This window comes from Danio rerio, chromosome 21, assembly GCF_052040795.2.
Source record: "Danio rerio strain M-AB ecotype USA chromosome 21, GRCz13ab, whole genome shotgun sequence".
Lineage (NCBI taxonomy): Eukaryota > Metazoa > Chordata > Actinopteri > Cypriniformes > Danionidae > Danio > Danio rerio.
The window spans coordinates 17687326-17714264 of record NC_141041.1 but is presented as its reverse complement, the minus strand read 5'-3'; the positions used below and the strand labels follow the sequence as shown (position 1 = coordinate 17714264).

General features: G+C 33.9%; 1 protein-coding gene and 1 long non-coding RNA gene across 3 annotated transcripts in view; one reads left to right on the top strand and one right to left on the bottom strand.

The window, feature by feature from the left end:
- The window catches only part of unc5da (unc-5 netrin receptor Da), a 357597-nt gene that overhangs the window by 173249 nt on the left and 157409 nt on the right, over positions 1–26939 (top strand).
- LOC137490589 (uncharacterized) lies at positions 8775–11624 on the bottom strand. The gene is made up of 6 exons (XR_015520179.1): positions 11568–11624; positions 11143–11247; positions 10038–10166; positions 9778–9863; positions 9425–9467; positions 8775–9327 (listed from the first exon to the last, which is right to left on the bottom strand). It is a non-coding gene; the product is annotated as an uncharacterized LOC137490589 (long non-coding RNA).

Here is a 26939-nt window from a genome sequence, read left to right as displayed (position 1 = left end):
TCATAGTCATAACCATCCCAATTCAATGTCTCCACAAGCAGTTCCAGAGCTTTATAACTGCATTAACAGATACTTAGATTGATGGACCCAATCCTGGATAGGACTTTTTGTTCACACTTTATTTTAAGGCTGTTAACAAAATTATTAACTAAGATTTTTAACTCTCAAGATTTGTTAATTTGCAATTAATAATTAATAAGGAAGTTGGGTTTATTTTTAATAAACAGCCAATATCTTAATAACAAATAGTTCTTATTGCTTATTATTTCTGTTTTTGCAAGAAGTAATAATTCAGTAGTTAATACCCATCAGGCACACATCATCATAAGACGTTTATATTAGGTTAGATTTAGGTCATGACGTCAGGTGTCAAAGTAAATGTCTTGCCAGCGTCTAAGGACAACGTTATTTTTGACGTCAAATAACGACATCAAATTGCGTTGATATTTGGTTGATTTAGGTTGTGTTGAAAAGTGACCAAAATCCAACATCCACACAACATCAAGTTGTAACATTATTAGACGTTAATATTTGGTTGACAACGTTTGACATTGACATCGCCTGAGGTTGGATTCTGATGTCAACCTGATTTTCATTTCCAAACTAAAACCCATGTCCCCATGACGTTGGGTACAACGTCAATATGACGTCATGTTGACGTCCTGTACCTGCAGGGTAGTAGGAATTGGCACTTAACTTGGATGTTACCAGGAGTAAATCAGTGATAAATCTAACTAAACCTAATTGTATGTAACCCTACAGTACCGTAGCTTTAGCATTCTGCCAGCTGATCTCATTTATTTTTTTATTTATTTATTTTACTTTGGCTAGAAACCTCTTTTTTTCTGTGCTATGAAATCTACTGACCTCTTTTCTGCCTTTAAATGAGCTTGTCCACGTGTAACTCCACATGTATCCCTCTCTTTAAATTTCAAGGTTCGAAGTAAATGTGTGAATGCTCCCTTCTCTTTAAAGCTGATGAAAGGTTGCTGACACAGCTCATGATTACATCCCACTAGACCTATTCCACTTGCGGGAGCCGCTTTCAGAAATCAGCCCAAGTCCGGTTCACCAATTAGTCCCGCGAGGACTATAATGACTGCTGTGATCAAAGCCCGACTGTCACACGGCAATGGGCCTGTTTCTTTAAGGTCTCCTGAGGAGCATGCTACAACTATGGGCTAAAAGCTGCCAACCAGCCGGTCACTTGTACAATGGAAGGTGTCAAGATCATATGTATCTCTGGAGAGCTTTACATATTCATGCAAAGAGCAACTCAAGCACACATATACAAGCACTTTGGAGACCTCCAGCACTTCAAAAGAGGTATTCTTAGCTATATTCTTTCATAATACACTAACATCTCAAACCAGCTGAAGCATTTTCACATTCTCTAGAAGAAGATGGCATGGTTAAAACCAATACGTAATGTGTTTTTTCTTATGTTTCATGATAAATACAGTAGTGCTTGTCTGTATGTTACTGTATATATGGAGGCAAAAATATTTTTCTGTGTTCTGCTTTTTGTGCAGAAGGATAAGAATGATTCTGTAGTTGTTTAGAATGAAATTGTAAACCTCCTGGTGTGTTAAGCTACGTCCAAAATCACACACTACTCTTTAGATACTGAACTACATTAGAATTTGAATTTATTACACAACCATTAGAAAAGCATGTACTATTAGTATCAATGTGAGTAGTATGAATGGAATTCGGACATACTACATTTGCCATGTTGTTGTTATCACATGACCTACCCACATCGGTTGCATCATTTCGTTCCTATTCTTTCGCATGGAATCATAGGATAGAAATTGTCTTTTGGATGCGCACTACAGAATCTTTCTGTAAGTAGTTGGTCATTTGTGTACTTTTTCGCTTTATGTTTTCCGAATATTATGAATTGTCGCATACTACTCTGCTCACATACTGTTTTTCACTTACTATTTAATAAGGAAGTTTGCAATTTTGGACACACCCTTGTTCATGCTTAAAGACTAATTTAAACCTTAATTTAAAAAGCTTTGCGATTGGTCAACTTGGTAGTGCTGACAAGTGTGGGTGGGACTGAGAGCTGCGCGATCTCGTTGGAGCAAGTGCTTACAGGTGTCAAGTCCCATGCAGAATCTCCAGATGGAAAGTTTTGTTTTCTGTTTTCTGGTTCCCGCCTCAAAATGAGCGAGTTTGAGCCGCTTGTACATTAAGGTAGCGTTTAGAAAAAACAAAACACCAGCAAAGAAACGCAACACAGAGGAACATAAAAAGCTTACTTCCAGCTATTGTTTCGCAAGTGGTTTATGCCGATCTCTTGATGCAAAAGTATAAACCAGACTAAGGCTGTAACTTTTCTTACTGCTAAACATTGCACTTTTATTGTTGACAACTTGTGGACAAACAAAGTACTTTAGAAATCATTATATGCAGATAAATGAGCCACAAATTATTCACTTGACAAAAAAACCTGGTTGTGCATTTACAGGATGCACATTCTATTCTGGAGAGGACATTGGCATGCACTGTAAACACGTGCACATACAATGTAAGGTCTTATTTGGGCTTTATGTTCTAAATAATCTAAAACAATTATTTATGTCAAATAATCAAATGTGTATTTTTGCTTTAGTGGTCAGCTTTAATAAAACTTGTTTGTTTTATTCTTTTTTAAATTTTCAGTACTGTTATTTTAATAAGTTAGTTGACATTGGTTTAAGGGATACAGAGATCTCGCATACCACATTTAGCACACATACTCTGAGTCAATATGCGCACATTTACATCTGAATTCATTTCTGACCACTTGCATTTACATTTAGTCATTTGGCCGACGCTTTTGTCCGAAGCGACTTACAATTGAGGAGACATTTAGGAAATCAACACAAAGAAGCAGTATACATGAAGTTTGTATCATACAAAGAAACTGTTAATGCTCAAAGAATTTCATGTTAGAGTAAGGGAGTTTTTTTTTTTTTTTTTTTTTTTTTTTTGAGAGGGAAGAGTATTTCTACAGGTGGTTTGTAAAGCCCACTCACCTGTGTGAGGAACACTCAATTTAGGTTGTTATTTGGTGGGGTGTTTCACAGGGGTGAATCTTGGAAGAGATGGATTATAACTTCACCACAACTGTCAGTAAAAAAACAAATAAAATGACTCCAGTTTTTAGCTATGAATTGAATAGCAAAGGTCCCAAGAACAATGACTTGTAAAATTGCACAGATCACAATAAATCCTTTGGTCTAGCAGATCAAATAATAATAATAATAATAATAATACTAATAATAGTAATAATAATAATAATAATAATAATAATAATAATAATAATAATATTTTCCCAGTAATGGGTTGCACCTGAAAGGGCATCCGCTGCGTAAAACATGTGCTGAATAAGGTGGCGGTTCATTCCGCTGTGTCGACCCCAGATAAATAAAGGGATTAAGCTGAAAAGAAAATGAATGAACAAACAAATGAACAAACGAAAGAACAATACCATTTCAGTCTTTTGCAGGTGGGTCACAGGTGAATAAACAATCCTTTGTTAATATATTTTAAATATTGAAAACTGAATTTTTAAAAAACAGTAAAATACCACAAAAATGTTGCATGTTTATATGCTATAGAAGTTCTGAATTGGATGATGCAGTGGCACAGTAGGTAGTGCTGTCGCCTCACAGCAAGAAGGTTGCTGGTTCGAGCCTCGGCTGGGTCAGTTGTCGTTTCAGTGTGGAGTTTGTATGTTCTCCCTGCGTTTGCATGGGTTTCCTCCGGGTGCTCCAGTTTCCCCCACAGTCAAAAGACATGCGGTACAGGTGAATTGGGTAGGCTAAATTGTCCTTAGTGTATGTATGTGTACGAATGAGTGTGTATGGATGTTTCTCAGAGATGGGTTGCGGCTGCAAGGGCATCCGCTGCGTAAAACATATGCTGGATAAGTTGGCGGTTAATTCCGCTGTAGTGACCCCAGATTAATAAAGGGACTAGCTTGAAAAGAAGATGAATAAATTAATGAAAATTTTAAATTGCCAGTAACATAAACATCCAGATACACAATGCGCTAGCAAACACAAAGTTTATTTCAAAATTTACGTTTTAATAAAATGCTGCAACCATGATGTTAACCACTAGTTTTCTTCAGTTTTTCTTGCGTCTTTGGCCCTCCTCATGTCATGAGGAAAATAATCGTAGCAGTAAATCTAACCTGACAATATTTTGCTTCTTAATGATTCCATTGAGTTGTGCTGCACATAAGAATATGCCAATGCGCCCTGCTGGTCTAAAGCCCTAGAATAAAAAAAAAAAATCTTGCTCAGTTCAAATGGACATAGTTGTTAGGAGGTTACATTCAGGGTGAAATAGAGGCTAGAAGTGACCAGGATTCCTTTAACGGTTCAATTTTAGCTCTGTTTCATGTTTCAGCCATAATGTTGAGAAAACCTAGCAGGCTAATGCTCACAGTCTGTTGATTCTGTCAGGGGAAATGGGGTTAACAACATTTTTTGACAGCTAGAAAAGAGTTGGGAATTGAGGAGGCTAAAACGAAGCCATCTGAAAAGTTCTCAGTCAGCTCATTGGTGGAATGTGTTGGTCGTCACAGCAGAGAAGAGAAAACACAGCTAAGGTCAGGGCTAACGCAATGGTGCAGTGCAGAGACGAATCTGGAGGCCTGATGAAAGGTCTTTATTGCTTTTGTGCTGTAAATGACAGGCTTTGTATGTGTTTGTGTGGACAAAGATGGCTTAATTCGTGTCATACCATGAAAAAACAAAACAAAAAAACAAAAAACAGTCTAATGTAGACAAACTTTTTATACAAAACCTAAGCATGTACAGTTGAAGTCACAATTATTAGCCCTCCTGTGACATTTAGTTTTCAAAATTTCCCCCAAATTATCTTTAACAGAGGAAGGACTTTTTCACAGTATTTATGATAACATTTTTTATTCTTTCTTCTTATTTGTTTTATTTAATTTAAAATGAAAGCCATTTTTTATATTTTTAAAAACCATGTTATTGTCTATATTATTAACTCCCTTAAGCAACATTTTTTGTGTTTGTGTTTTATGTTCGTCAATGATTTGCCTAATTACCCTAATTACACATTCCAAAGACATGTGGTACAGGTGAATTGGGTAGGCTAAATTGTCGATAGTGTATGAGTGTGTGTATGAATGAGTGTGTGGATATTTCCCAGAGATGGGTTGCAGCTGGAAGGGCATCCGCTGTGGAAAAACGAGCTGGATAAGTTGGCAGTTTATTCTGGTGTGGCTACCCCAGAATAATAAAGGGACTAAGCCAACAAGAAAATAATGAATGAATAATATAATATAATATAAAATAATAATATAATATAATATAATATAATATAATATAATATAATATAATATAATATAATATAATATAATATAATATAATATAATATAATATAGGTGATGCTGTCACTGTAGGTAGTAGGTAGAGCAGGTTGCTGGTTCGAGCCTCGGCTGGGTCTGTTGGTGTTTCTGTGTGGAGTTTGCATGTTCTCCCTGCGTTCGTGTGGGTTTCCTCCTGGTTTTTTCAAGTACAAATGTGTACCTTTTGAAAAGGTACCACCTTAGTAACAGCTTGTGTACCTTTATTTCTGAGAGTGTAGAGTGAAAAAAATACAGTATGACAATTTTGCTGCAGTCTTAACCTTGACTAATGTTTTAAATGGACTTCATGCTAGGATTGGTTTTTCGATCTTTAGGGCTGATGGTCCGCACTGTCGTTTTGGAAGTGACAGAATCTAATGTGTTCAGACACTGCAGTCAATATCCGGTTGTATCTACATCGGCTGCTGTAGTGATGATGTGGCTGAGCATCAGGAAGGTGCTGGAGGAAAGAGTTTGCCTCGGCTCTTGTCCATCATCCTGTGCTTCAGAGGACTTTTAGTAATGGGAAATATAGGCATTCATGCGTAAAACTCTGTCTCATTGTTATTGCAGCCTCAAGTAGCTATCGTTTTTAATCCTTTTCTTACTTTTAGAACAGAATAGAATTTTTATTGTAGTTTAACTATGTTTTTAACATTAATTAAATAAATGGTTTTAAGCTTAAACATTTAAAAACACAAATGATATGATTGCATTATTACAATATACAAAAAACACACCAGAACAGTGTTTTACATTTTGCTGACTTATATATTTACATTATCACAAATGTTTTGGATGTGTACACTTCCTGACAAAAGTCTTGTCATCGATCCCAGTTGTAAGAGCAACAAGTAACTTGACTTCTAGTTGATCAGTCGAAAAAGCTGCAGAAGGCAGATTTTTCATCTGTTGAACTGCATCCCAATCATTGCTAATACTGCAGAAGACCTATTGGAACCCACTTGGACCCAAGATTCTCACAGAAACCAGTCAAGTTTGGTGAAAGAAAAATCATGGTTCTGCAGCAGGATGGCGCTCATTTCCATACTTCAGCCTCCACATCAAAGTTTCTGAAAGCAAAGAAGGTCAAGATGCTCCAGGATTGACCAGATCAGTCACCAGACATGAACAATATTGAGCATGTCTAGGGAAAGATGAAGAAGGAAGCATTGAAGATGAATCCAAAGGATCTAGTGCATTTCAATAGACTGCACAGAGCAGATTATAACAGAAGCATAACATGTATGTAGTATGATTAAACAGAACTGTTTCTTCTCCACGTGAACATGTGAAGAAGAACTGGAAGTGATTGGTTGTGATATAATAAAAGCTCTGCTACAATCGTGGTCCCATTACACTTTTTAATGTGATGTGCATTTACTGTATATTTGCAGCTGTGTATATTGTATTGTTTTAATAGTAAATGAAAATGCTTGTCTTTTCTACTCAACATATTTTGTTTAAAATTACCAGCAACCCCCAAACTCCTGCTTTACCGGTCATATCATAAAAAGGGAAGGGATTTTAGTCTGATATGTCAAAAATAAATAAATAAAATAACTGATTGTGAAGGTCAAACGCAGAGAGATTACATACTAATATGACAAGATCATCAAGTCTATGATCAAGTGCAAGATCATCATCATTGCCCAGGAAATGGCCCACAGAAACAGCTTACATGTGCTGACTGTGATCTTAAAATCATTTGAACTAATGTGTGAGGCTTCAACACGTAAGCATTCTTGCATTTCTACAGAAATCGTCCTGTAAGTAATGGGTGGTGTCACATTTAAAGCAAATGAGCAGCATAGCCCCAGTTGGAATCATGGGTAATGTAGTATGTCATCAGGGTTGTCAGTTAGTATGGTTCACTCATTTCTCTGTCTCATCCCTCTACTTTTCTTGTCTTCGTCATTTACGCTGGTCGCACATGATGACAGCAGCAGATCTACTCAGCACATCTCTCATGTGAAGCATGACCAATAATGTGTCCATTTTTGCTTAAAGGGCACCTGTGATGCAAAATCAACTTTTGGAGGCTGTTTGGACAGAATCTGTAGCTGTAGTGTAGTGATATAAACACAATAAGTCTCCTTTTTCTCTTTCCTGACGTTAAAATAGGAACCAAATTCCAGCGATTGAGGCTCACCGGAATGTAATGTAGGAGTGTGGTTTTCTCCACCCACCAAATTGATTGACAGATGTGTATTAACGTGTCCATAGTAACACATTTAAACATGTCTACATGATAGGATTTGCAAAGAAACTGGGATTAAAAGATCTGTTTCAACTTTCTGTGATCAGCCACACCTCAAGACGTTTTTAAAACAGACAATGTTGTAATGAATACTGTAAAATTGCTATGGAATCATGGAATCACAACAGCAACATTGTATAATAAATAGTCTGATGTTGAGCTGAAATTTTAGAGACACATTCTGAAGTCACCAAAGACTTCTTACATCTGGTAAAAGGGATAAAATAGAATCTTTTAAAAGGAAGTGTTCCTTTACTCATATATATGCTAGTACAAACCTGTATTTGTAGAATATAAAGTCATGGTGCAATGGAAAAAGAGTTTATATTGTGTATGACTCTCTGCAATGCCTCAAAAAACTTATTAATGAAGTCATCTGGAATGACAAAGAAAGCATTCTTGTATGACTCTCAGAGTTCATCAAGATTATTTGGATTCATCTTCAATGCTCCCTCCTTCTTTCCCCAGACATGCTCAAAAACGTTAATTTCTGGTAACTGGGCTGGCCAACCCTGGAGCACCTTGACCTTTTTTGCTTCCAGGATCTTTGATGTGGAGGCTGAAGCATGAGAGGGAGTGCTATCCTGCCAAAATATTAGCTCACTCCTGTGGTTTCTAATGTAAAGGGCAGCACAAATCATCCACTCTGTAGATCTCTCACATGCCCCAATATTAAATGATTATGATTTTACCTTCACCAAACTTGACTGAGAGAATCTTTGCTCCATGCAGGTTCCAATAGGTCTTCTGCAGTATTTGTGATGGTTGGAATGCAGTTCAATGGATAATTCATCTGAAGAAAAAAAAAAAAATCTAACTTCTGCCACTTTTCCAAATGATCAACTAGAAGTCATTATTTGTTGCTCTTACACAGCAAAATATGGGGACCCAAAACAACTCTATGGGTGTTAATTTCAACCCTTTGAAAGTGTCTCATGGGGTCCACTCAAAACAGACTTAAATCAACACTTTCAAAAGGGTTGGCACATTGACACCGAAGAAAGGGTTAATTTTAACTCTGGGCAGAGTTAAAATATGTAACTATATTCAACACCGCCTGGTGTAATATATTGTTATTTTATTCAACTCTCTTGAGTGTAAAAATGGTAAAAAGTTCAAATAGACTGTAAATTACAAAAGAAAAAACATTTTATTTGAAAACATTCACCACTTCAACAATTCATTCAGTTTTTAAAATGCAACAATGTCAAATATGCTTTAAATGTTTTATTAGTACAGACAGTATCAACAAAATATGTATGACCAGTGCTCAAAAAGGCTGTTTCAGTCCTTTGGTCCAAACTTGATGTTTCATCAGAGCAATTTGAAAGTTCAATATAGCGTCACTCATAGTTTTCTTCTGAACTCATAGTTTTCTTCTGAAATTACATTTTAAACAACTTGGCGTGCAAATCTTTCACTTCTGGTGTTTCCTTGGTCCTCCATATCAAACACAGCAGTTTAAATGAAGGTATAAATGCTGTAAACTTGTGTGAAAACAAACTGGAGCTAGGAAATCTCATCAAGCATGTCCTGTGAAAGATGTGCTTCCCAGCCACAGGATGACCTTTTTATCCATGACGATGTACAGTAGTAGCTGCTGATCGCTCGTCTGGTGGTTCCTGAAGCACGGATATACTGTAGGGGGATGCTCATCTAAGAACTCTTCAAGACTCCAGCATGACTAAGAAAAATGTTTGAAAACAAATTGCAATCAAATTCTATGATATATTTAAAAGAACATTTAAAGTAAATAAAACATTCAAGAAATCTAAACTCACCTTTTGAAAATCTTCATGATGATCCACAACTTGACTCTCCCAGCTGGTTGAGGTGACAGGATATGGAAAAGTAGAAAAAACACATACATCACTGTTGGATCTCCAAAAACAATTAGGTTAACCACTATGTCTAGAACTGGAAAAACAGGCAGCTGTCTGTCCAGAATCCTGAATTTAACACAACACTTGGAGCAAAATTTAGAGGAGCTTAAAATCTTTTATATCATTTAGTGATGCTGATTTCCCAAAAATATTGGCCACAGTGTAAAAAATATTCATAAACTTACAGTTTTCTGTAAGCGTGTGCGTGCATGTGTGTGTGCGTGTGTGTGTGTGCGTGCATGTTTCTTTACCAGATTCAACTTGTTAGGCCCTTTCAGGTCCAGTATTGACGCCACCTTTCCTGGAGTCTAGCAGATGTTTCAGGTCCAAATATAATCTAAAATATTAGGATAAGCAGAAGAGGAAAAGTGCAAAGCAGAGCAAAACATTATTTAAGTAACAGTTCACCCACAATACAAAACTCATCACCGTCATGTCATTTGTTATTCTCTAATGCTCTAATACCCTCTCAGCTTATTGTGAAACAAATAAAGAACTTTATCAAACATACCTTCATTATTATCACCACATATGACCAAGAAGGTGTGCTTGGTGTCATTTCACCAACTCTGGAAATACACCATCCGTCTCTAATCAGCCACCGTCACAGGGTCTTGTGTTATTGTATAGAGAACTGTGGCTGTTAAAAAACAACAACACATTAGTATCAAACACATATGCATAACCTTCAGATAAAAGAGATAAACATCACAAAGTATGCCTCACACATTTTCACATATCTTTTGATTCAGATGTTGATTATTGATAATAAATCTAAAAATCAAACTTATATCATCATTAGGCTGCTCAAATATGAATCAGTTGATTAATTTTACAGACAGGTGGCTGTTTACAACGCACTAAATTGTCTTTAATAAAAAGGAAATGTTGTGTACAGTACATGCTAAGTTTAGCCTATAGTTTTAAGCACAATATCATGTGGGAGAAAAAGCTTGACTTAGATGTTCCTGACTACAGAAATAGCCTAACTTACTAACGTCAGACATCCCGAGTTGGGAAAAGTCATTTTCGGGGGATACAGAGTTGATTTGCGGGAGGTAACGTTAGCGGGAGAGATGAGAACCTGAAGAGCAATGAGATGAGTTGCGCGCGACGTACCTGAAGAGCGGTGGGGGTGACTTGCGTGCGACGTACCTGAAGAGCTGGGAGGGATGCGGTGGAGAGGGGTGTGTAAAGTGTTTAATGACCGGGCGGGAGACGCGCGATTTCCAGGAGATTATCATTCATTTGCGGGCATCTACTTGGGCATCTGGGAGTCTCTGTGCATTTGCGGGATAACGTTAACGTTAGTCCCGCAACTTCCGGGAGACTTCTGTAACGTCAAATGTCTGATAAAGTGCAAACGTGGTCATTTAAAGACATTAATGTTAACATTCCGACTTTAATGGTTGTCAACACTTAATATAATTCAAGCGTAACTGTTACGTTATCACGCGAGTCTATGGACTAACGTTAACGTTATATGGACGGCCACGAATGAACCAGTTTAAAAGAGCTGCGGTGTTTAAAATAACCAAATTAACGTACACGAATAACAAACAATCATATGTTTCAGTCAGGAAGCCTTTTACAAGTAAGCATGTTCATTTACTCACCAGATATGTTTTAGAAACTCCAGAGCTCATGGAAACCGTCCTGTGTTGCCGTTAGCATCCGGGCAGAGTAGGCTAGGCTGCTCCGGGGATTCCCTCGCTAGTTTGCTTCAAATTAAAGGAGAAGTGTCGATTTTATTTTTCAGATGGGTAACAACGCACAAAATAGCATTAAGCGTGACAGAAATGTGTTGAACATGTACATTTGATGTTTTTATGCACTATGTATGCGTGAGCATATATAAAAACATTCTGAAAAGAAGTCAATAGTAATGCAGTTAAGCTAGATACACAAACGACCATGAATGAACCGCAGAAGTTTAAAATTGTCACTCTATTCTAAAATTATTAACTTAACAATATGTTTACAACTGTATTTCCTTAAAGAAAGTCAGTAAAAATACCAACATTTAGGTAGTTTGACTCACCAGTTGCTGTTCTAAACCTCAGATGGAAAATGGCGTCTGGAAAATTCTTCAGTGACTGGGGCTGCATGAATTCCCGGATGTTGGAAATAACTCCACCAAGTGTAGAAAAGATAACTCCTTGATTTCGCACTGAATAAAATCAATTCTAACTCTTATTATATTCATTTATCAAAATCTAACTCTTTAACGTCAACACTTTACTCTGAAATGCTTCAACACCGAGAATTTAACTCTGATGAATTTGCTGTGTACAACTAGGAACCATGACAAGACTTTTGTGAGGTAGTGTATGCTAAAATTAATTGCAGTGACTAAAGGTTGCTTACAAAAGAACTTTTAACAAGTTGAGTCTCTTAGTTAAGTCAACATAAATAGTTTAGACCACTGAACAAAAAATAAACCCTTAAATTGGAATTTCCTACCAAGTGTGTTAACATTTCTGTCAAAAATATGCTAAAAAATGTGCTAACAATATGCAAACATGTTTGTTTAAACTTATAAAATTGTAAGTAATGTTTAATTGCTTTGCATATCTAAAGGTATAGTAAAAAAAACACAAAAGTTCAATAGATAATAAATAGATATATAGTATTGCTTTGCTATGTGTTTGCCTTTCAGGATGTAGCTAAAGCTAAATGTTGGTTTGTAATTTCCTCACAAAAGAAACAAAACAAAACGGTTACAATTCAGACCAGTTTTGTGCGACTTGGATGCAAAATTAAATGGTTAAAAATCAATATGGACATTTACAGAAGGGTTACACAAATCTTATGAAGGGTGTTTTGAACTGAACATATGAACTAAATGTTTTTTTGATTATGCTAGACAGAGCTGAAATTAGTAAGTTTGTATTTTTTATCCTCTGAAGCAATACAAAAATGACAGTGTATGTAGATATTTAGAAAACCAAAATGCTGGTGGGGAAAAAGAGATAATGTCTTGCTAATGGTTGGCACGTGGAGAGATTGTGTGTGTGTGTGTGTGTGTGTGTGTGTGTGTGTGTGTGTGTGTGTGTGCAAATTGAGAGAATAGTCATGTCCTCTTTTATTGTCATTACAGCACTGTGTCTGTTTGCAGGTGCAGCTCTGTTTGAACAGATGGCTCTATAAAGGTTATTGCTTGTTTATTAAATGCTGGAAATCTGGAGTTTTTATGTACCTTCCCCTTTCCCCGAATGGTAATATTTTGCTGAATCAATCGTCTTTAGCTCAGCAGACAGTAAGCAGATTCTCTGAAGGTGTCAGAAATGTTTCTGATCAAATGGAGGCAGACAGTCGAGCTTAGCAGAGCCCGTATCCACAGCCATATAATTAAATTCAAACCTCTAGAGGATGTTCAGTTTCACTCGTTCAAATAAACTGCTTTTATCATGTCTGTCATTAAAATGCATGTCATTGCATGGGATATTTGCAACCGGGTTACATGTGAGTGCATGTAACATGTTTAAAAGTGTTTTCTTTTCCGCTTCCTTTACTATGTGTAATATGCAAAAAGTAAATAAATAAATATATAAAACACAGCACTCGCAATTTCACAGCAAATTAGAATATTTTTGAAGTTTAAAATACAGCTTTTGATGTTTAAATGAGTCTACTGAGATCTTACAGATCCCACAGTAGTGTGACTTCCCAGTGTGTCCAAAATAAAAACCAATTATCTGTCAAAAATAGAATGTGACTGGAAAATGAGCAAATATCTTGTTGATGGTTGAGAATAGGTAGAACAATCACCCAGATTAACCTGTGGACCATTGTTTTGTTACATGAACAAATGTATATATTATAGATATAGATCATATATAGATTAACATGCATTTTATACTTTAGATATGATATTAAATTATAGTACATGGTAAAATAGCAGAAAATAACATTTTAAAATATAATAATAATAATAATAATAATAATAATAATAATAATAATAATAATTGTATTTATTTTAATTTTAGTGGATCATATTATTAAAATATTGACTATAGGAATTTAAATTAGTTTTTTTTTTGTTTTTGTTTTATTTTGTTTGTGATGGTGTTTTTTAACCCTTAAAGACCTAGAGGTATTTTGTGGGCACCTAATGGGCCTATATTATTATTTTTTTTAAAAGCAGTTTTATTTTTATTTTAGCAGTCAGCCTCAAGTGTCATATATCATTTTAAACAGGAGAACCTGAAGTTTCAATCTGTATCATTTAAAGGTCCAGTCTAAAATATTTTTTGGTCCAAAAACATATGAACAGACAGAAAATATTCCAGAATTTTCCAGAAACGATTTTTTTAAAAAGTGGCATTTTCTAGTTATTTCAAACAAAACCTTATGAAGTTTGTTTTTCTTTCTTTAGAAATACATGCTATGATGTTTTATACTTCCAAAATAAATTTTGTCTACATCCACAATTCCATGAATAAGTTATAGCAATTTATTTCAATGTTATTCCAAGGCGTTTTTTTATGGGGGAAAAAAATGCATTTATTTACTGACAATGTATTTGTTCAAAAGTTCTGGGAATGAACTAAACAGAAAAAAATGTTACAAAATAATAGAACAGTGGAGCAAATTTCACTTTTTCCAAATAATATATTTTCAGTTACTATAAACAACACCACTTACAATGAACAAATAAAAAAATAAGAAAATAATAAATAATGTGTCAAAGTCCAAATAAAGTCCAAATAAACATGGTGCAAATCCTCAGTAAAAAATAGATATAAATATTTACTATACTATAAATAGTTATATAACTAAACTAGATTCAATATGGAACATCCTTAGGTTTTATGTGCCAGCATGGATATGGTTGTCTGTGGATATGGATTTGATTATAGTTGTCTGCAATGCAGACAAACAGCTGCACCTTCATTTGCGTCTTTTGAAAACAGCAAGAGCAGCAGTTCGTCTTTGCTGTGTCACTGTTTTGTCATGTTTCTGTGCTGCTGTGCATGCAAAAGTACTTAGTATGAGAATTATTTCATGCAAAACTTTTTTTTTTTGCGTTTTATTTAGCCGCGCATAAATGTATGGCTATTTCTCATTCCGTGTTGTTCAAAAAGCTTGTTGGTCCAGAAACAAAAGCGAAACCTATGCTTATTTGTTGTGATATAGCGAGTTTGAACCAATCTGGGCATGGAGGAGGGACTATGTATCAATGTATCATGTCTGGTTTGTCCTGAGACACAGTGACGCGCGTTTCTTTGTCAAATCAGCGTTGTCAAATTTTGATGACGTAACCGCACTGATTCCGGAGCCTCTGAAAGTCCGCGAATGTTATGTGATACAGCACTGGAAAGCTGAGATTCTCTTCTTTATGCCAATCTTTGAATTGTATGAATCGGATCAGCGGATCAAAAGTTATTAAACATTTAAGAGCAATACTTATTTTTAGCCGCGGGCGGCTGTCTCGGTCTTTAAGGGTTAATACGTTGTAAAATATAAATTGTTGCAGTGATGGCAAAGCTGAATTTCCAGCATTATTATTTATTTCACTTGATTCCTTGATTCATCTTAAACAATATACACTCACCGCCCACTTTATTAGGTACACCTGTCCAACTGCTCGTTAACCCAAATTTCTAATCAGCCAATCACATGGTAGCAACTCACTGCATTTAGACATGTAGACATGATCAAGACGGTCTGCTGCAGTTCAAACCAGGCATCAGAATGGGGAAGAAAGATTATTTTAGTGTCTATGTATGTGGCATGCCAGACGGGCTGGACTGAGTATTTCAGAAACTGCTGATCTACTGGGATTTTCATGCACAGACATCTCTAGGGTTTCCAGAGAATGGTCTTTAAAAAAGAGAAAATATCCAGTGAGCGGCAGTTTTGTGGGCGCAAATGACTTGCTGATGCCAGATGTCAGAAGAGAAAGGCCAGGCTGGTTGAGCTGAGTAAAAGGCAACAGTAATTAAAATAACCACTAGTTACAACTTTGAGGCAGATGGGCTACAGCAGCAGAAGACCACACCAAATGCCACTCCTGTCAGCTAAGAACAGGAAACTGAGACTACAATTTGCACTGGCTCACCACTATTGGACAATAGAAGATTGGAAATATTGTCTGGCCTTATGAGTCTCAATTTCTATTGCAACATTTGGATGGTAGGGTCAGAATTCGGTGTCAGCAACATGAATGTGTGTGTGTGTGTGTGTGTGTGTGTGTGTGTGTGTGTGTGTGTGTGTGTGTGTGTGTGTGTGTATTGTTTCTATAAGTGTTGAAAATAGTTAGTGTCTTGATATTTTGTGCTGAATGTGATTTTTACAAACAAGTACATGTTGTTTTTTTGTTTTGTTTTTTGTTTTTTTCCCCAATCAGGAAAAGTCTGTGATGGTCATAGTCTTAGCTCAAACTTTGTGATAGGAACCTACAAGCAGAGACATTTTTAAACATGTCATAAAATTTCAGGAATTGTCAGCTTGAATTTGAGGGATTAAGCAAGCTAATTTGTCAATCCATCAAAAGATGAACAATCAAGAAAATAGTCTCATTTAACATTTTACAGCAGACTAAGCTTTAAAATTTACACACACGGGATTACTAGGCAAAATAACTTATATTTGTAGCAAACATTCATGGCATGTATTTTTTTATATTTTATCAGAGAGATGGAGGGGTTCTGAAAGCAACTGAAATAACCGTGGTAATGTCAACAAAAAGGCATAAAAAGTAAATGATGCAGGTAATTCTGGGAACTCAATTAATGGTAATTAATCATAAACAGTATATTAAGGAGATGCTCTGTTAACCAAGATTACTGTGGACATTTTACAGTTTTTATCATTGTAATTATGGTCATTTTTTTACCGTCTTTAGCTACTGAGGATTCGTTGATTTCCCAAAATCCTATTTATTTATTTCCCATATAGTTGTATCCTTCTCCAAGTTATATACTGATAGTCAGTTGAAGTCCTGGTAGCGGAGGATAATCAGTGGCACAGGTATAGATGTGAAGAGAGAGAGAGAGAGAGAGAGAGAGAGAGAGAGAGTCCACCTCGAGCAGTTAATGGCACTAAAGAAGGCCAGATTGAGTAAGAGAGTGAATGAAGTGGTAAATGGGAGGTGAGGCAGGGTTTATCTTGGAGATGAGTGATCTTGAGAGGTCTATACGAGCTCTGATGGGTTAAGAGAGCGCGGTGTGTGGCCCGCTGATGACCCGCAATGCATTTCATTCCGTCAGGATGGATTTTTACTTCATTTATTATGGATGAAACGGCACCATTTTATCCTAATCAAATTATCATTAAAGGGAAGACACTGCAGGTGAATAGGGTGAAAAAAATAACAAAGTTGATCAGATCTCCCAATTGATTGATTATATACAGTTAAAGTTAGAGGTATTAGTCCAACTTTGAAATTTGTTTTTTCTTTTTTAAATATTTCTATTTTAAACAAATGATGTTTAACAGAGCAAGGACATTTCCACAGTATGTCTGATAAAATTTAATATGAATATTTAATAATAAAATACTACTATTATTTGTTTTATTCTGGCTAGATAAAAAGCAGTTTTTAATAATAATTAAAAAAAAAACATTTTAAGGTTAAAATTATTAGCCCCTTTAAGCTATATATTTTTCGATAGTCTAGCCTAATTACCCTAACCTGCCTAGTTAACCTGAGTTAACCTTGTTAGTTAAGATTTTAATTGTCACTTTAGCTGTATAGAAGTGTTTTGAAAAATATCTAGTAAAATATTATTTATTGTCATGGCAAAGATAAAATAAATCAGTTATTAGAAATGAGTTATTAAAACTATTATGTTTAGAAATGTGTTGAAAAAAATCTCTCTGTTAAACAAACAGAAATTGAGGATAAAAAATAAACAAGGGGGCTAATAATACAGGGAGGCTTATAATTCTGACTTCAACTGTATTATTGTCTTGCAAGTTCGTTTTAAAAATGGTATGTTTAGGTATGCAAATGTAGCATATTTTATTACATATGCATTAGTTTGTATACATTTTCTTAATTTATAAAATATTGTGAACAACCAGGATTATTTTTATTTATACATTTATTTGACATGAATTTAAGATAATTAAATTTAATAAAACTAGTAAAACTAAAAAGGTTACGTTTACATAAAACCCTACTATGATGGCATCGCATTGGCTTTAAGTTCATAATTTTAATTGCTTGTGTATATATTGAGTCAATAGGCTTGAATAGTTAAAGAGGCTCGTAGCCATGATTTAATTCAATATGACAATTGAGAGAATATCATTTTGTGCAAAATTTTGCTGTTTAATATGTTAAACATCTTCTAATAAAATGAAAACAGTTTAGACTTAGCTTAACCATCTTACTTATTTTTTTAACATTATTATCAAATTTTAAATTAATGTCTAGAGTTATGCCAAGATACTTAAATTCATTCACTGCTTTAATAACTTTTATTTTATTCAGCACCTTAAATTTATCTCGTGATGGCTTATTTCTTATGGAGAAACATATAGAAACTGTTTTCTTGATTGAATAATAATAATAAAAAGAAGAAAAGTTAAATAAAATGCTTTATATAAACAGGCAATGAATGTATAAATATGTCCCTTCTTAAAAATCTTTAGAATATAGATATGAATAAAACTTAATTTTGGTGTATACACAGTAGAATATTTATGAAAGCAGAAGAAAAAATTGTCATTTTAAAATCATCGGAAAGAGTGATAAAAGCAAGACTTAAAAGTGTATTTTGAATTTGCTTTCTTTGCAGAACCCAGAAATTCTATAATTGACAAGATTTTTGCATGTAATATCTCATCTTAACTGGACTGTGAATTTACAATAAACCAGCTAGTGTAATTTGTGCAAAAAATAATCTTCTGCAGGTTTTTTTTTTTTTTTTTTTCTTGAGAAAACGTATTAAAATAAGTATGGAAGAGGCTGGAGGTCAGTCTGTAGTCTGGCAGATGGGTGTATTTAATCAGGTGAGCAGGGCCACCACAGCTTTGTTTATGTGGAGCTGCAGAATGGTGGAGGAGGAAGATGATTTTTCATACTTTTTTCTTTGTGTTCTTTGGACAACTTAGAAAACTGCTTTTATATACGTTCCAAATTAGTCTTAGAGGTTTGTGCCTGTGAGTCTGTGAAAATTTTAATGCTAAATTAAAATGTCAGTTTGTAAGGTTTAAGAAAATTACGAAGCAAGAGTAATGTATTTGTGTGGATGTTACTATTTTAATCAAGTGAATCAACTTTTTAAAGTGACACTTTAAAATAATGGTCCCTTAGTTAATGTATTTACTAACATGAACAAAGAATTAGTTATACGTTTATTACACTATATATTCACCTTTGTTAAAGTTAGTTAATGCTAGTTAGTTAAGTTAACTTTAATTTGTGTCAGTTTGTTAACTGAATGTATTAACTAATGTTAACAATCATATCTTTGGATTTTAATAATATATTAGTAAATGTTGAACTATGATTAGTAAATGCTTTATAATATTGTTCATAATTAGTTAATTTTAGTAAATACATTAAGATTAACTTGAAGTGTTATTGATTTTAATCTGAAGGTGTTGTATAATTACTAATAATTAAATGTAAAAACAATGTTTATTGTAATATGTGTTTATATATACTTACCGGCCACTTTATTAGGAACTAGTACCTAGACCCTCTTTTTTGCCTTTAGAGCCTTAATCCTTCATGGCGTAGATTTACCAAGGTACTTGAAATGTTCCTCAGAGGTTTTGATCCATATTGCTATGATAGCATTACGCAGTTGCTGCAGATTTGTCAGCTGCACATCCATGATGCAAATCTCCTTTTCCACCACATCCCAAAGGTGCTCTATTGGATTGATATCTGGTGACTGTGGAAGCCATTTGAGTACAGTGAACTCATGTTCAAGAAACCAGTCTGAGATGATTTGCACTTTATGACTGGGCTTGCTATCCTGCTGGAAGTAGTCATCAGAAGATGGGTACCCTGTGGTCATAAAGGGAAGGCCATGGTCAGCAACAATACATGACACAATACATACGATACACAACAAGGCAATTTAAGGTAGATATAGTTTAAACGCTGATTCTAGGTATTTGTATGTGTGCGTTAAGCAGGACCAGAGTAAGCTAATGCAGTAGTGCAGTATTGAAGCATGATGTTAAGATGAGGCTCAATAACTGTCCATTTGTCACATTGAGTGGTTTTGCTGAACAGAACTAATTGTGGAGAAAAGACATGTCCTTCTGACCATCAGCCCACTTCTCGTCTTTCTAATGAGCATATGTGAAAGGTGTGTGTTCATTTGCTTAGTATAGGTTTAAACACTCTTTTTTTCTGTGCTGTTAAATCTGATGTCGATATGTGGGCATTGATGGTTTAATGATACGCTGTGTTCATAAGATTCTTTATGCTCTTGATTGCAGTGATGAGGTCAGACGGGTTTCCCAATGAAAGATTTTGCTTCCCTGTGTTGCATATAAAAAGAGTGTAGAGGATAGATGATCATGAAAAGGGTAAATTACTGTAACGCTTAGTCAGATAATGTTAAAGACTTCAGATTTCGAAATCATTTTTCGCAAAAGATTGTTTTAAGTAACTTTCAGATTTTTAGATATCTGTCCATAAATATACCTGTCTGGAGACTAAATTTGCTAAATAGTTTCTCATCCATCCATCCATCCATCCATCCATCCATCCATCCATCCATTCTTTCATCCACTTATCCATCCACACATCCATCACCACTCTATTTTTACTAGTTTTATTTTCAGATTTTGGTCACACTTTACAATAAGGTTAATTAGTTGATGTTAATTAATGCATTTACTAACATGAACAAACAATGAACAATACATCTACTACTGTATTTGTTCATATTAGTTAACGTTAGTTAATGAAAATACAGTAGTTCATTGTTAGTTCATGTTAACTCATGGTGCATTAACTAATGTTAACAAGCATGGACTTGGATGTTAATAATGCATAAGTAAATGTTCAATTATGATTAATAAATGCTGTACATGTGTTGTTCATGATTAGTTCATGTTAGTAAATGCATTAATGAACCTTATTGTAAAGTGTTACCCAGATATTTATATATACAATATATTTCTTTATTTGTTCTCCGCCTTGCGTTCTTTTGTTTGTGTGTCATGTTCTGATTAGTTTAAGTCGTGTTTCTTGTTCCTCATTGGTTGTTATGTCTTATGTGTCTAGATCCCATTGGTTGTTTCACATCATGTGATCACAATGATTGTTATATATATATATATATATATATATATATATATATATATATATATATATATATATATATATATAGCCCTCAGAATTAATTTGTTCCTTATCTAACTTTGTTTGTGTTTCCATGCTCTCAGTGAGTTTTGGAGGACAAAGCCTGTATTCTCGTAATTCGTTCATTCATTCATTCATTCATTCATTCATTCATTCATTCATTCATTCATTCATTCATTCATTCGTTTTCTTTTCGGCTTAGTCCGTTTACTAATCCAGGGTCGCCACAGCAGAATGAACCGACAACTTATCCAGCATTTGTTTTACGCAGCTGATGCCCGTCCGGCTGCAAACCATCTCTGGGAATCATCCATACACACTCATTCACATTTATTCACTATTGACAATTTAGCCTACCCAATTCACCTGTACCGCATGTCTTTGGACTGTGGGGGAAACCAGAGCACCCGGTGGAAACCCACACGAACGCAGGGAGAACATGCAAACTCCATATAGAAACGGCAACGGACCCAGTTAAGGCTCGAACCAGAGACCTTCTTGCTGTGAGGCGATAGCACTACCTACTGCGCCACCGCATCACCTATCCTCGTAATTAAAATTATACCTAACACCTTTTGACATTAAACATTTGACCAAGGTATTTGTGTAAGGTTTGGGTTTAGAGCGAAGGCTCCAAAAAAATATGCATTTGTTTAGAGTCCTCATAAACTAGATATACAGGTATGTGCATTTATACATAATATTTAGATTCATTATAAAATAATGTAATAATTCAATATAATAAAAGTAATTGTGTATATAGTTATGATATACATTTATTAGTGTTGTCTACCTATAGGGCGCAGATGCGACCCACAAGATTGGGAATTGCTCCTTGCAAATTGCGTCCATGGTTTGCAGTGTTATTCTATTTGCATAATTTCTTTAGTGAATTGGATGGTAAAACAACGCAGGCAGCACGTGCAATTAAACGCCACTTTTAGTGTCCGCCGTTCATTCTCAGCGAATCCTCTATGAGCAGATTGATATGATTAGAGGAAAACTGTTTAGTATTCCTGCTGGTTCAGACTGAAATCGGCAGCGGTTGGACATGATTAACTGCAGAAAGGCTCTCTAATATTCAGCAGAGACTTTTACAGCTGCCTTTCAGTGACCTGCAAACCCAAAGCAGTGTTTTAATATGTAAAGTCAGCTTGTCGAATTTGATCATTTTGGCTGTTTATGCAAAAAGTTTACATTTTGCCAAAGTGTATGCAGCAGCAGTAGTAGTAGTTATAATAAAATATTAAGAATAAAAATTACTTTTGAGACATGAACGACACAAATCTCTTAATTGAAACCCATTAATATGACAATATTTAATCTCAAGGCCATTTCAGCAAAAATGGCATACCTTTGTTGTTGCCAATTTAAAATTTAATTTAATTTAATTTAATTTAATTTAATTTAATTTAATTTAATTTAATTTAATTTAATTTAATTTAATTTAATTTAATTTAATTTAATTTAATTTAATTTAATTTAATTTAGATTAATTTAATTTAATTTAATTTACTAAGGGTGCTCTGGTTAAAATAAAATAAAAATATTAAATGTATTAAGCTAAAAAAAATTAATAAAATAAAATGTATCATTTTATTATTTTTTATTATTTGTTTATTTATTATTTATTTTAACCTTAAATTTATTTATTATTTATTAATATTTTAACCTTAAAATGTAATAAGCTGAAAAATTATAATTAAATAATTAAAAGATAATAATAAATAAATAATAGGATAATATTTTATTATTTCTTATTATTTGTTTATTTATTTATTTATTACATTTTTTGTCTAATAATTTGCAGTTATTAGTTATTTATAAACTGCATGTGGATGGCCTGCAGACTCAGAGCAGTGTTTCTCTGAGGTGATTAAAGTCTGATTCATCCCTCGGGTGGCTTTGAGAAAGGCTGTGTTTAGAGATGTGGTGATGACAGGCTTTCTGTTGCATTTGTCCTCAATATGTGGAAGCGGAATCAATTTTCTCTGCTCTCACCAAACAAAGTCGTGGGTGCACTCGATCGAAGACGCTCCTGCTGACATGAAACCAGGGTCATGCTTAAAGATTTATCTTCTGTTGCTGTTTAATTTATTAAGGACAGTTTAATCTCATTATTGATGAAGTTGCAAGATTTACTCTCGCATGTTAAAATCCGTCCAGGATATTGGACATTCATGCTTTGCTTATTCATACACACACACACACATACATGCACACATTTTTGTATACAATGGAAAGTTAATTCAGTGTTATGCATTGAAGTGTTTATTAGTATTTTAATTTGGTCTAATTTACATATATATTTTTTGGTAAATTTAGTTGTAAACAATGTTTAAAAGTATATTTAATTACTAATATAATGTGGTTCAGCATATTGTGAATGCATGTATTATGTATATACATAATAATTAATTAAAAAGACCTTAAAAATTGTCATGTTATAATAATAATAAAAATAATAATAATAATAATAATAATAATAATAATAATAATAATAATAATAATAATAATAATAATAATAATAATAATAATAATTATTATTATTATTATTATTATTATTATTATTATTATTATTATTATTATTATTATTACATGACTACATTTTTAAGGTATTTTTGATTAAATATTACTTATATATTATTGTTTTATTTTTTTTAAGCCTAGTATATTATATTTAAGTATTTTCTTTTGTATTTTAGTTGTTAAAAATTTGAAGTCACTAGTCATAGAGACAAGTTTTATGCTGATAATAGCCGCTATGTTTTTCTTTTCTTCAATGACACACAAATACAGATGTTTTGAACCTTGTTGGATGAACAATTATTCACAATTAATTATTTAAATTATTACCGAAAAGAATAATCATGACTTCTATGTGCTATTATACATGAAAATCAATTCCCTAGCAGTGTTTCGAAAGGTTTCTTGAAAAGCACAGGAAGTTATTGATCTGATTTCTGCCTCTTCCTTTCAGACCCAGAGCAGGAATGAGCCGATGAGGATGAATGAAGTGAGGGAGTAATAGAAAAGTACTGTCAAAGCGAGATAAAGGGGCAGAAAGAGGAATGAAAAGAGAGGGTGTGAATAATAGTAAAGATTGGCAGAGGAAATGGTGTGGAAGAGAATGCTTGGTCAGGCAGCTGACCAGCCGAGGCCAGATTTAATCTCCACATTTGATTACTTCAGTCTGCGATTGAAAACACAGGCTACGTGAGGCACCAGTAACAAAGCCAGAGCAAAAGAAAACTGCTCTTCCACAGTAAACATTTGGCCACTGTCCTGTTTGGCCAGGGTTTGTGATACAGTGAGTCAATTTTTGTTTGATTAGCATGACCCTGTTAAGTTAAACTACACCATTTGATTATAAAGCTCATTCCTGAGGTCAGTTTTATGGCGGTTTGCAAAAATGTATAAGCATTTGCTATATTTAGGTTGAACCTTTAGTTTAAATGTCTAATATGCAGTGGCTGAAAAAGTACTGAGAATTCATACTCAAGTAGGACCATTACTTACCAAAAGATGTCATGTATAGAATAAAAGTATTTGTTCCAAATATTTAAAGTAGAAGTAAAAATGATTCCTTCTATAAGTGATTAAGACTAGTGAGTATTATGCTGTGGAAACTAATCCACCTTATGCCCTGCAATTAAAAAATGTAGCTTACTGTACATCAAGGCCATTTCCTTTCAAGGTTGTTTTTAAGTGCAAGTTAAATAAATTTACTTTCATGAACTTTACATTTGGAATTTCTTGTAATAAGGTTAATTTGATGTAAGAAAATATATTTTTGTCTTGATATGTTATTTATATTTTTTATATTGGGTTGCTTTGGTGAAAAGCAGATTTTTTTTTTTTTATTTCTCATTTGATTTAAAGTTGCAGGTGGAATATGTTCCACTTAAAAAAAATAGGTTGTATAACATTTATTTTGTTATCCAAGTATTTTAAATTACCACATACATCACGTGCATTCCACTCCATGCAGCTTTTGTTTTGGTATTTAAATAGTCAGCTGATGAATCTTAAAATTTGTTTTCACAGTATAAAATGTGTGTAGTTTTGGTGAAATAAAATAACTGTAATCCATAAAATGTGCGTCAAAACGTAAATTGTACCAGCTTCCTAAACATGATCTAGATATTTAGACATATTTAACTAGATATGATATAGCCAGTCACATCTGTTTCTGTAATAGTTAAATCACAGTTCACAGAGTTCATGCATCTAGCGTATTATTTTAAGCTAAATTTTAGTGTAACATACTATGTCGTTTAGCATTATAAATCGACTTTGTTCTTATAAAAATACAAAAGATGGCTGGAATAATGCTTATAGGCCATTTATTTTCACAGTTGTGTAAATGGTCAGTTAAAGCCAGTTAAATATATATATATATATATATATATATATATATATATATATATATATATATATATATATATATATATATTTTTTTTTTTTTTTTAATATATATACATTCAACTGCAATAGCTGGATGCCGTCATCCATATTACAGATTTCCTAGAATGTTCTACTTTTGTAAGGAATATATGGAATTTCTGCTCCTAGTATGAACGAAACAGGTATTACATGCATTGAAAGTGCCACAATGCCCACATCACCATATTTTGAGGAAAACTGGAAACATAAATCTCTTTCTAAATAAATTTAAAGTAAACATATTTCTAGCCTATAGATGTTTATTTTTTTGTACTATTTTGATACTTTTTTTATATCAAAAATAGTATCATATTGATTGTCAATATTTTGCAATTTATTGAATTTAGAAATTTACAGGGTGGTCAGGGGTGTGAATTAGAACTCCTAATCCCTTTCAACCCTAGTAAAGCCTCTGCTCATTTGTCCGTTTGGTTGCCAAATGAGGTAGCCAATTTATATGTTTAGCTGAGACAGTTGCCTCATTTTGTACAACTCCTGGAACGGAATCCATGTTTCTAATTGGAGAACTAATTGTATAATTTTTTTTTCTGATTTAAAAAAAAAATAAAAAATTTAAATTTTTATTTTGATTACAGCTGCACATATACTAATATTGGATTGATACAGAGAAGATTATCCATGAACCCGGGTACCATAAATTAAATAGATTTTTGGAGCAGGGAGATAGAATAGTATTTGTAATTCATTACTTTACACCACTGCTAATAAGGATGCTAGAGAACCTTCAGACATCTTGTAGAGAAGGCCAGAAGAGAATGTTGTAATGTTGATGTTTGAAAGTGGCCTTGAAGGTCTTGTGCCATTGTGAGGAATGCTGGATGAAGCAAAACTGTATTTATACAGTATGAGTGACTATTTCTCTTTATATGTACTAGACACTTTATTATAAACACTCCACATTATAAGGACTATATACGATTAAAAAGCTGGTTATTTTTGTATATGCTTGACAGCTGTACTGTGCACATTTTACCATTTTAATTATTAAATTAATTAAATTCTTATTTGTACAACTAGGAAATGCAACTAACATAGTAATAATAATTAATAATGCATCTGCACAACAACATTGTGATGACAATACATTACCTAATGCACGATGTAGTAATTAGGAATGATTAGAATCAACATTATTATATTTTTTTTTTCACATTTTATTATTATTTGTTTAAATAAGTTTCTGTTTTTGTATTTATTCATCATCCATGTGTTTACAACAAAGTCAACAGTTTTTGTATGAACGCTCACTTGAATGTGTAAACCAAAGCAACTAAGCTCTCTTGGTCATTAATTGTGTGGAGCGTTAGCGTTTGATTTGGGCTGATTTGCTTGCGTGTGATTATGCTTGATTGATTATGGTAAATCCACGGGATTAAAAGGCTAGGAAGATGCTAATGTTTATGCATGGATAGGAAAAAGAGCGTCCCTTTAAGGAGAAGCAAATGAGAAAAGATCGGCCATGAGTTCAAACTGAAGACGATCAATTAAAGGGAAGTTTTCTGACTGTCAGTGGGCTCTGTTACATTCTAAAGCGCATCAGTGTACGGGGATTAACACTAAGCCTGGGTATTTGGTGAATGTTAGCGCTAATCGGCATGCGCCACATACACACACACACACTCTCTCTCTCACTTCATGCACACTCATACTTTTCTCTGGGTTTTT